Source organism: Protopterus annectens, chromosome 2.part0, assembly GCF_019279795.1.
Source record: "Protopterus annectens isolate FY-2018-M chromosome 2.part0, PAN1.0, whole genome shotgun sequence".
NCBI classification, from domain to species: domain Eukaryota; kingdom Metazoa; phylum Chordata; order Ceratodontiformes; family Protopteridae; genus Protopterus; species Protopterus annectens.
Window position 1 is genome coordinate 1,735,946,034 of NC_056728.1, and position 12,691 is coordinate 1,735,958,724.

Here is a 12,691-nt window from a genome sequence, read left to right on the forward strand (position 1 = left end):
AAAGCAAATGGGAGGAATCTCAAGTGTGATCCACAAATACTGATGTGCCAAAACACATCCTTCACATCTAGTGATAGCTTCCAATTGCCTTGAGGAGCAAACACATAAGCCTCTGCAGAATGATTATCTGGAACCCAACCTACTCTACATTCTGGTTAAAGTCACTAAGGTTCAGAGTCAAACAGAAACCATCCATCCTCTATGTGATGGGAAGGAGTATGACAAAAAACTTCAGCCATGTTGTGAAAATGGGCAGTTGCTATGGGCCCTTTGAACAGAAGACTTTAGGTATGTCCCAAGAAATCTACTGAGACAGACTAGCCTGATAGCACTGTTCTCATGGAGGAAGACCATTGTGCTCTGGTATGTGGCTATGAAGGACCACCTTGAGAACCCACTGGTCCTCTGCAAGAGATATGCAAGCCCAGAACAACTCAGGAAAATATTGCCAATTCTGAACATCCAAGGGCAGTTCAGAGAGGAGTCTAAACTGGGGCGGGGGCCATCTGTTGGGTTGTTCACTTAGGCATCTTAGCTGGAATATGGTGCACCAAGGTTGTATGGTGCTTTTGTACCTTCCTCACACAGTAAAGTGGATTTTTATCTCTTTGGGATTTGGCTAGACTTGGAAGAGAAAAAAATTATTTAGAAGGACAGGGGTCATAATCACCTTTCACAGATGTGAAAGCCTGTTTTCATCTAAGGAGATCACCAACCAAATCATAAGCTGCATGAGCAAACAGCCATTCTATCCTCAAAGCGGGAAACCAGCAGTATGTTCCTGAACTCCTTCCTGGATGGGCAATCTCAGAAATGACATTCTGCTTACCCACATACCCGAGTCTGCAGACTTACCCAAGGCATCTGCACAAACAAAGTTACACTCTTGACAACCTCACCAAGACTCTCTTTTTTTAGCTCAGAATCAAAAAGATCCTCAGGCTTTTCCACAGCCTATTTTATCAGCAGTGTCTGAAACTTATATACATAAAATGAACACTTGAGTGCTTTAAGTTCCAATGTGGAAGAGAATACGCTATCACACCTTTAATAAGATTTGGACTCTGCATCAGGTGGCAAGAAAGTAAATGCTGGGTTCTCTGGGACCTATGTAAGCCCAAATTAATCATACAGTAGTCAGCAGATGTATCTGAGTAAGAGTCTCAACCCACCTCAGGTGCAGACTTACAGAGGGTACCTGCCTTCTGTGGGGTGGAGCAGACTGAGGGTTCCTGCATACAGTTTGGAAGCATCACTAATGGCTGACTCAGTCGGAGAAAATAACCCAAGACTCCTCATTCTTCTTACAGAGATAATCTGAAAGGCACTTCTGGGGAGAACGGACTGGGCCTTAGGCCAGCACACTTTTTTTCCTTAAAAAACTATAGTCTTCTCCAAAGGAGGGAGTTATCCAGGGGAAAACTCAAGGGAAGGGTGCACTCATAACAGCCCCTAGTTCCTTTGTTCACTCAAAGAAGCCTAAGTAAAAGAGACAATTTATGCCTCTTACTGCCTACATTTATGAGAGTGTACACAGAGTTTCACAAAGGCATATGTGTGACTGACACATACAAGGTGTAGGATAATTGGAACTGGCATGCAAGGAAGATGCTTGTACTAGGCTCAAATGCAAATGCAGACCATACTTCCTAAATCACTCATTCCCATATGTCATCACACATCTCCCTGATGCCTATCCCTGAAGTGGCAGCCCTAATTGGGAACAATTACAAGGACACAACTCTACTAGGACCAACTGGACCTGGAGAGAAGCTCTAAGATGTGAATCCTCAGATAAGAGTTTGGGGAAGAGTTCTGGTATGTATCTTGTGTTTTATAGCACATAATACATCAGAATGGGTACAGAGACATGCCATACTATGAGACCTTCCAAGTTCATCAAAGGTTCAACTAGTGGAAAAGGTTATCCCACCCACTAGACCCAACACAGATGGCCCTCAGTATTAGGCTTGCCTTACATTACATGAAATTGATACAAAGATTGCTCAGCATGTACAGGACAGTTAATATAATGCAGAGTATATGATGGCCCTACTTCTGCTGAAACAGACAGCACTGTAAGCTGCATCTTTAAAAGACTGGCTGCTAGTAGTTTAGTCATTTCCAGTTCCAAAGATGATGAGCAGACTTAGTGACGTTATAATTTAATGTAAACATGTTATGCAAGGCTGGACCACTGCATATGTAATAAATGGGTCACAGGCCACGAGGTGTTACAGAGGCAAGGAGCTCATCAACAAAACTGACTTTTTAGTCATAGCAGCATGCCTGGGATTTCAGTAGGAACCTAGGAGGAGGTGAAGTCAGATTTCTTTTAACTTTAGGAGAGATGATGTACGAAACTGTCAGAGAAATATATATTAATATATATGTTTAGTGCTTATTAGAGGCTAAAAGAGTTAACACATTTCATTCTATTTTATGTACAGCTTAATTCTGTATGAAATTATAAGATGATTTTTCAAACTACAGTATGCTTTCTGAAACTGCAAGATGCACCCTGACCTAGTATTTGCTAGCACAGCAAAATTCATGTTTATGCCTTTTGGAAATGTACTGAGAAGCAGGTGATTATCTGCTAGGTCAGGAAAATGAATGAATAGTGTATGAATAGAACAATACTGTTTTCTATAATATGAATGAATATGAACAATCAGCTCTGTTCGTGTTATGAGAACATGCACAGCTGCAGAAAAGAAGAGATACATGAAACAAAAGACTGCTTGAAGAATCTGTACTTGCTTTGTGCTCGAATTAGCTATAGTACCTTGAATGGTAACATAACATAGTGGGAAGCTGTATCTAACCGGTGGTCACCAAGGCCACGTTGTTTTTCTTAGGAAGTTTTTCATAAAATTGATGGTGCAAGCAGAAAATCATGGACAAACAGCTGCTATGAAGTAATGATGTTAAAACTTGTGATCTGTTACGTCAGCTTGGTAGGCAATGTCTTGTTAGAAAATGTATAAAGATGACCTTACTTCCTGATTTTAGTTAGACAAACTCTGTATTAGCACGTTTTTGTCTCCTTGCTGCAAGATTAAAGTGCCTTAACCTGAACCTGCCGTGTATTGATCTTTTTGAAGTTTATTTTTCCTTTGACAGATTGGTCCTTCGGACTGGAAACTCTCGCTCTAGCTCAGGTCAGATGGGCCCGGTGGCATGAAACCATACAGGGAAGAGGCCACATCGGTTCTTCTGCTCTGAAAGACCTCCGACTGAATTGTCTTTCAAAAGAGGCCAGCCACTGTTTCTGATCTGCGATTGCAGGACGAGTCAATGGTTCCATCAGTGAGACGGTCAATCACGGAAGCTCAGGTAAGGAGGAATTTACATTTTCTCTGTTTCAGATCAGGGACTTGTTACAGTATTTGTTTTTGTCAGGGAGATTTTGTATAAATCAGGGACAAAAAAGATTGCTGTCTTGTCATAGATCAGGGAAACAGGATAGGTAGGCAGTTATTCTAGATAAACTGTGAAAAAAGAAAATCGTGGTACCACGTGATAAGAAGGGTTACGTAACAATTTCTAACTAAGTTAAGACAACATGGGAAATAAGTGCACAAAAAGATCCCGAGATCCGCCATTAACCGAAGATGCGAAATATATGCAATTACAACGTGTCGATAACGTTAGGTACTATACAAAATGGGTTAATAAATACAAATTTGACGGCAAATTAGACAAACCTTCACTTATCAAACTTGTCAAACAACTTAAAACAGACGCAAAAGGTCAGGTAAAAAAGCAACGCCAATTGGGAGTTCCTCAGGCACACAGGTGGCTTGAGGAAGCAAACCGCAGGGAACAAAAGATTAAAAATTCAAAAGCAATGTTTTTAGACAAAGAAGACAATAACCTAGTAATAGCATTGGCCCCTCCACCGCCTCCGCTTCCCTTACCAGAATATGAAGCAAGTGGACAAGCTGATCCACCTCCGCTATACCCAACTGTCCCTGCGAAATCAAAACCGTTTGTCAGAGATCCTGTCGAGACTAGGTCTCGAACACGTAACTTAAGAGGGGATATTGAATTATATGAAATAAATAAAAATTCACGAGCTATGAGTGAAGAAGAGATATGTCCACTCACAGAAGTACCAAATCCACAGGCAGGACAGGTAGGACAGGACCCAACTCTTCTAGTGTATAGACCGTGGACACCGGAAGACATCCGGAAAGCCACAGAGGGAATTCCCCATCCGAAAGTTAATTTTAGAAAATTCCTAGAAGACTTACAGGGCATGAGGTTAAGTTACCATTTAAATGGAGAAGAAGTAGAGAAAGTAGTCAGACAAATCGTAGGTCCAGATTGGCACATGATCAGTGGCAACTGGAATCCCCGTGACGCAGAACATAAGCCACTCCCACATAGCAACGCAGAACTGGATAACAGAGTGAAAGGTCTGACAGACCGAATCTCTGAGAAATGGAAGCCTAGGGCTGACTGGACTTGCATTAATCAATGCATCCAACAGGAAGGTGAAACTGTTGATAGATATTATGCTAGATTATTAGAGTGTTTTAATAACCATTGTGGAATGCAGGTACCTGAAGACCAAACACATGATTCCCCATATGAGCAACAATTAAAGAATGCGTTTTTGAAGGGTAGTATTGCACCCATAAGTAGTTTCATTACAAAGCACATGGTAGATCACCGTACAAGTAGATTGCAGTCATTACTTGAATATGCGAGACATGCCGAAAGGCATTTTAATAGCAAAAAGAAAACTCAAGTATTTGCAGTAGAGGACGGAGCAGAAGTCTTTGTAGTACAGTCCGGGAAGAAGGGTAAGAAAAATGCCCAGGGAAACAAACAATCTGATAAGCGATCAGAGGAGTTTGAAGAGAGAAAGAAGAGGGGTGAATGTTTTAAATGTGGGAAAAAGGGACATTTGACAAGGGATTGCAGGCAAAACAAAAAGGTAGCCACGGAAGATAAGGAGGGTGAGGACTGACTATATGATAGTCAAGAATCACTAGAAGAGAATAACCAAGAAAAGACAAATGCAAATGTGATAGAAGGAGTAGAGAATGTGATAGAAGAAATAGAGGAAGTACAAGAAATCACCGATGGTGAAGAAAATGAAATTTTAGACTTAGCATTATTGAGCCTAGAGCTCTATTTAGCAGACACAAAACCGGAAGTTACACTTCTGGTAGAGGGGAGGGAAGTTAAATTCCTGTGTGACTCAGGGGCTTCACGGACCCTGATACATCCTTCCAAACTACCAGAAAATTCAGAATCACTCGATTATATATTAGTAAAAGCAGCTAATGGACAGCTGTATCGGGAGCCACTCTCCCATAGCATTGCAATAACTGACCCTGTTTCAGGGATGACCCAAAAGAGCAAAATTGTTGTTTCTGCAAAATGCCCAGTAAATCTTTTGGGCAGAGACCTTATGCAGATATTTGGCATAGCAGTAGTTCCAACTATGCAGGGTATGGAAGCACAGCGACAAATGGATACTTTTGTGGTGTGACCGGAGGGTGAAACATTTTATTGGTACAGCCAGGACTTGGTTACGACTGGTCCAGGGGCAGTAACCGAAGAACTGATGAATGTAGCCATCAGTAAATCCCCCTCCCTTGACACTGATAAACAGCATTTGTTGCATTGTACTCTATATTACTGTAGCATACCAGGACCTGATAAAGAATATGAGCAAGAACTGTTTAGAAACCATGCTAACAGATTAGTATTGCGTAATCTGTACTGGGACACAGAAGGAAACAGTGTAGTTAGCTGTTCATTGCCCCAGGAATTCCTAGCACTTTATAAATCTAATCGATTACCACATGTTAGTTTAACTAAAGACAAGAATGTGAAGTGGGCAGACCTAGGAGAAAAAGTCACAAGGTGGGAAAAACAGACAGAATTAGAACTGTCAGAACAGAGAGTACAAAAGCAGAAGTTGAACTGGATAACACAGACACACCCAGCTGTGCACTTGCAGGCAAGTGAGGACAGCTGAGTGACACTCTTACTAGAGGAAGAAGAAAAAGCCTTACGAGGCATACCAGAGACTCTCTGGTCAACAGGGAAATCAGATGTAGGACTTATTCGTACAGCAGGACCAGTTACTATCATGCCAAAGTCAGCATTTAGACCTCAAAAGAGACAGTATCCCTTAAGAAAGGATGCAGAAGTAGGAATCAAACCTATAATAGCAGCCTTACTTAAGGAAGGAGTATTGATAGAATCTCCCGATTCGCCATGTAATACACCCTTATTTCCTGTTAGGAAAGCAAATGGAGAATGGCATATGGTCCAAGATTTACAAGGTGTAAATGACGCAGTTATACCTAGAGCACCTACGGTGCCAGATCCACACACCTTATTAAATGATTTGAAGCCTCAACAAAAGTATTTTTCTGTGGTAGATATTAGCAATGCGTTTTTCTCAATACCGATACACCCTGACAGCCAACATTGGCTTGCATTCACATTTCAGGGGAAAAGGTATACATACACACGACTACCACAGGGATATTGTGAGAGCCCAACAATATTCGCACAGGAAATTGCAAGTAACTTGGCGGGATTTATCCCACCGAAAGGCAGCCAGATTTTACTTTATGTAGATGACATTCTGCTGGCAGCCCCCACCCAGCAAGAATGTAGAGAAGATACCATAGCATTATTACAATTTCTAGCCACTCAAGGACACCAAGTAAACAAAAACAAACTGCAGCTTTGGAAAAAACAGGTTAAATACCTGGGATATGTAATATCCAAAGAAGGCAGAATATTAGATGAAGACAGGAAAACAGCAATATTACAAGCACCCAAACCGACTACCAAGAAGGAAATGATGTCCTTCCTAGGTACGACTAATTTTTGCCAGAGTCGGATTCCAAACTATGCCTTGGAGTCTGCACCACTGACCAACTTAATATACAAGAAACCTATGGCAGCACAAGACTCATTAAAATGGACACCAGAAGCAGAATCAGCTTTCTGCAAATTGAAACAACTGATAGCATCCTCATTAGTTTTAGGATTACCGAACTATCATAAACGATTTTTCCAAACTGTAGATTGTAAGCAAGGCTATATGACATCAGTGTTAACACAGCAACATGAGGACAAACAACGCCCCATAGCTTACTATTCATCACAACTAGACCCAGTGGCGCGATCCTTGCCCCACTGTGTACAAGCAGTAGTCGCAGCTGCAATGGCAGTACAGGCTTCAGCCTCAGTAGTGTTATTCCACCCTCTCACATTGAAAGTGCCTCATGCAGTCGCGATTATTTTACTGCAAGAAAAAGTGGCATATCTTTCTCCTGCTAGGCATCTTTCCTGTATGACCATACTGTTGAGCCAGCCTCATATGACAATTGAACGATGCACAACTTTGAATCCGTCAGCCTTGCTCCCAACCCCTGCGGATAGCAAACCACACTGCTGCCTACAGGAAATTGAGTAAAAGACACTGCCTAGAAAAGATCTCATGGATGTTCCCTTGGATGATGCCGAGGTGACATACTATGTGGACGGCTCATGCAAAAAGGGTCCTACAGGACAGAATCTAGAAGGGTATGCAGTAGTTTCTGATACTGAGATTTTAGAAGCAAAGTCTTTACCACACAACTTATCTGCACAGGCAGCAGAATTGATTGCTTTAACAAGGGCATGTACCTTGGCAAAGGGTAAATGTGTGAACATTTTTACTGACAGCCAGTATGCTTTTTCTACTGTACATGTTTTTGCGCTACAGTGGAAAAATAGAGGAATGATAACATCTACTGGTAAACCGATTAATCATGCGCAATTTATTTTAGATTTGTTAGAATCTATTCAGTTACCTCAGAAAGTAGCTATTTGTAAATGCGTAGCTCATACCAAGCAACAGGACAGAATTTCAAAAGGTAATGCGAGAGCTGATACAGCTGCAAAGCAGGCAGCTTCAGCTTCAAAAGTATTTCTTTTGAGTGAGGAATTACAACCTTCTGAGATTTTAGATTTAGAAATGTTAAAAACAATGCAGACACTTACTAAAAATGTAGAAAAACAAAAATGGATAAAATGAGGAGCAATTCCTGAGAAAGGGCTGTACATCTCCAAAGAAAGAAAACCAATTTTGCCGTCTAACTTGTTTAGATATGCAGCTTTGTTGAGCCATGGGCAGTGCCATGTCTCAACAGGGGGGATGGTACAGTTAGTGAATCGAGTATTTACAACGCATGGATTTACAAACTACACAAAAAACTTTTGTGCAGCATGCCATGTTTGTAACAGGCATCATGCACAGGGGGCATTGAAGCCTAAGCAAGGGAGTTTCCCTACACCACCATACCCGTTCCATACTATTTGTATGGATTTCATAGAACTAAACAAATGCGAAAATAAAAAGTACTGTCTTGTCATTATAGATATGTTTTCCAAATGGGTGGAAGCTTTTCCGACCAAAAATCCAGATGCAGCTACTGTTGCAAAAGTCCTCGTTAAATAAATTATTCCTAGATTTGGCATACCGGAAAAGATCTATAGTGACAATGGCACACACTTTGTAAATCAAACCATACAACAATTGAGCCATTATTTCGGGATTTCCTTGAAAAACCATTGTGCATACCACCCCCAATCTGCAGGATTAGTAGAGAGGCATAATGGGGTTCTGAAAAATAAGCTTAGGAAATTGATTAGTGAGACACAGAAGAACTGGGTGCACTGTCTGCCTGTGGCACTGTTGAGCATGAGAACTGTTCCAAATGCAAAGGGGTTAACTCCTTTTGAAACACTGTTTGGAAGGGCATATTATATACCTCAGTGGAAACCTCTCATGTCTACAGACCAGGAGGCTGACAGTTCACTTGCAGAGTATATGAGGAGACTTCTGAAAAACAAACAACTTCTGCAGTTAAATTCTGTTTCAGATAAAGAACAGACCAGACCATCGGAAGCAGTAGTACAACCAGGATCGTGGATCTGGGTGAAGGTCGTGAAGAAAAGAAATTGGAGTTCTCCGAAGTGGGAGGGACCATACCAAGTTTTGCTGGCAACACCCACTGCGGTCAAGATAGCTGAACGTGTGTCCTGGATCCATTTGACGCACTGCAAACTGGTCAAGAACTTTGAACTGGACAAAAACCTTGTTACTGTTATACAACGAGAACAAAATGAACAGGTATAGAGTAAACAGGGATGCAGAGCAACCCCACAAAAATTGCATTATCATCCTGTTAGCTATACTGGTAACAATGATCTTTTTGCTGTGGCCTTTCCTTTTTTCAGCCACACGAGTTGAACTGAACAAACGTGATGCGTTACTCATAGACTGGCACCCAAACTTTAACACTTACCAAGCAATTAAATATGTGTATGCTGAAACTTTTAATGTTTCGAACTGCTGGATTTGCACAGCTATACCAACAGCATACAGGGGATTATTAATGACTGCTGTCCCCCTAGGGGTCAATGAGACCTGGAAAATTTGTTTTTTGATACTACACCTGTAAAATCACAAGAGAAAATAGCGTTGTACCTACCTGTTACACAAAAAGGAATTGTATGTTTTTATAAAAATGACACTATTCAGGTGGGTTGGAGCAATTGCAATGTGACTGTTTCTTATAAATGTTATATTAAGGCTAATAAGGCAGAAACTATTTGTGATACAAACTATGACTCATATTCTTGAGAAAATGCAAAAAACTTTTAGTGAAATACAGCATAATCCTGTTCTTTTGAAGCAACTTTCTATCATTGATAACAAAATGTTTCATGCAGGGCAAGCATATATCAATGCTAAAGTAGAAAATTGTTATTTTGTTTGTGGGAAAAAGGCATACAAATGGCTACCTGAGAATTGGTCCGGCAGTTGTTTTTTGGGTTACCTGGTTCCGGCCATACGACACACTGCAGCATTACCTCGAGGGAAAATTCGAAACGTCAGAGAGGTCAGCAGTAAACCTGGAAATCCAATCAAGAGACCCGAGAATCCAGTGGGATGAATCGAAGCAGGATGGAGAAACCATAATTCCGTGAAGAGCAAAGATAAACTGACACACATGGACTTGAGTGACACTATTATATCATGGGCAGGCATAGCCCTTGCATATGGCACAGTGAAATCGATTTGGGAGCTGAGAAAACTTTTTCTGCTCTCAAATTAATGACTGATGAATTAAACGATATGAGAACTGTAGTGCTTCAAACCTGCATGGCTCTCGACTTCACCCTAGCAGTGAGAGGTGGTACGTGCACTTTAATCAAAGAAGAATGCTGTTCGTATATTCCTGACAACCAGCATGAGATAAACGACCATCTTGAGGTGATCCAGCAAGTGTCGGCCATGACCAAACCAGGCCCAAACCCTCTCACGGACTTTTTCCAGAATTTGTTTGGGGGGTGGGGTTCCATCCTAATGAACATCCTGATTGCCATTTGTGTGGGATTACTCCTATTAGGAGCATGCATTTGTTGTGGTATTCCCTGCATGAAAAAGTTAATCAAAGATTTTATAGACATATCAGTTTCTGAGATTTTGTATCAAAGTACTGAAATTGAAGAGTTGTTGAAAACTGAAATGCTTTCATAAGTCTAAACTAAATGACTCTCTTAACTGCAAATCCGAAATGGAAGAGGTTAGGAGAAAAAGCAAACTTTTTATGCTTTTGAAAATAGAATAAAAAGTATTAACAGGGGGGAAATGTCAGAGAAATATATATTAATATATATGTTTAGTGCTTATTAGAGGCTAAAAGAGTTAACATATTTCATTCTATTTTATGTACAGCTTAATTCTGTATGAAATTATAAGATGATTTTTCAAACTACAGTATGCTTTCTGAAACTGCAAGATGCACCCTGACCTAGTATTTGCTAGCACAGCAAAATTCATGTTTATGCCTTTTGGAAATGTACTGAGAAGCAGGTGATTATCTGCTAGGTCAGGAAAATGAATGAATAGTGTATGACTAGAACAATACTGTTTTCTATAATATGATAGAATATGAACAATCAGCTCTGTTCGTGTTATGAGAACATGCACAGCTGCGGAAAAGAAGAGATACATGAAACACAAGACTGCTTGAAGAATTTGTACTTGCTTTGTGCTCGAATTAGCTATAGTACCTTGAATGGTAACATAACGTAGTGGGAAGCTGTATCTAACCGGTGGTCACCAAGGCCACGTTGTTTTTCTTAGGAAGTTTTTCATAAAATTGATGGTGCAAGCAGAAAATCATGGACAAACAGCTGCTATGAAGTAATGATGTTAAAACTTGTGATCTGTTACGTCAGCTTGGTAGGCAATGTCTTGTTAGAAAATGTATAAAGATGACTTACTTCCTGATTTTAGTTAGACAAACTCTGTATTAGCACGTTTTTGTCTCCTTGCTGCAAGATTAAAGTGCCTTAACCTGAACCTGCCGTGTACTGATCTTTTTGAAGTTTATTTTTCCTTTGACAGAAACTGCAAAACCTAAATGTTCCAGTGTCCCCAACAGAGAACATCACAGATGATCCACACTGGCCACACAACTGGGGCGTCAAAAGGGTGAAGGGTGGAAGTGAACAGCAAACATGAAAATGGAGGAGAAAGGGTCCCAGTCAAGTCTGTAAATGCTATTCTCACCAACAGATCTTATATTATGCTGTAAATATAAGAATAACACTCAAAAAACACATTCTGTGTAGCTGTGAATCTGCAATTCTCAAAATAAATTGCAGCTAGCCTTTTTTAGGGGGGAGGTAAAGTGATTCTGTCTGGGGTTAGTACGTCTTGAGTAGCTTAGTTCCAGGGGATAGAGACTAAGGTAGGCAGAGCATATCTCAGGAAGATGACGCTACTGCTGGCATTTCCAGGTGTCTTACAGGGATTAAGCGCATGCGCAGTTAAATGAAAATAAACGAATGCAAGCACACAAGCTGAGTGAGAACTACCTACTGCTAGCCAGGCATGGCTTTGCCATGTCAACTTCTGAATACAGACAGAGAAGAGAAGAGAGAAAGATAAATGTTGGCATTTATCTACAACACAGGAGAAGTCAGCAGAAAACGAAGGTATACAGCTTTGGGCAGAATTTTGCAGTATTCTTAGAACAGTTACTGGCAAGTTTTATATATATATATATATATATATATATATATATATATATATATATATATATATATAAATGTTATTCCCTCAAGATTCTAAAAGACTTTGTTTCAGCTTATACTTATACTAGCTACTCCAATGTAATGGTTACTTAGAATACAGAATTACACCAGAGTAATTCATATTGATCTGCCAACTATATTGTTCTGTACAACAATTCACTTTTCCCATGGATGATTTTATTAAAACCTTACTTCTAACTGTAGCAGTTTAAATGGGAACATCTTCTCTGTAGCTGGAGTGCATGACCTATCTAGATTTCTGTTATTAGTATTCAGTACAGCTTGTTTTGTTTTTAATATTACTCCTTTCATCAAACACATTCTGGGAGACTCGTGCAAAACTATACACAGCTTTATTAATGCTGGTCAAATACTTAAAACAGTTTAACATGTTTCAGTGAGCCAGTACCCTTATTTAAAAAAATAAATAAATAAAATTTGCTATTTCATTAAACCGGGGAAATAGCAGGCATTTAGTTTTAATTGCCCACAGTACTTCAGTCTACAATTCTTCAGTAGCAGTTTTCCAACAAATATACTCCGTGTTTAGCTA

General features: G+C 40.2%; 1 protein-coding gene across 2 annotated transcripts in view; it reads right to left on the reverse strand.

Annotated features, from left to right (window-relative positions):
* EPHB2 (EPH receptor B2) overlaps nucleotides 1–12,691 on the reverse strand; it is a 2,126,559-nt gene that overhangs the window by 249,084 nt on the left and 1,864,784 nt on the right. The window lies entirely within an intron of this gene.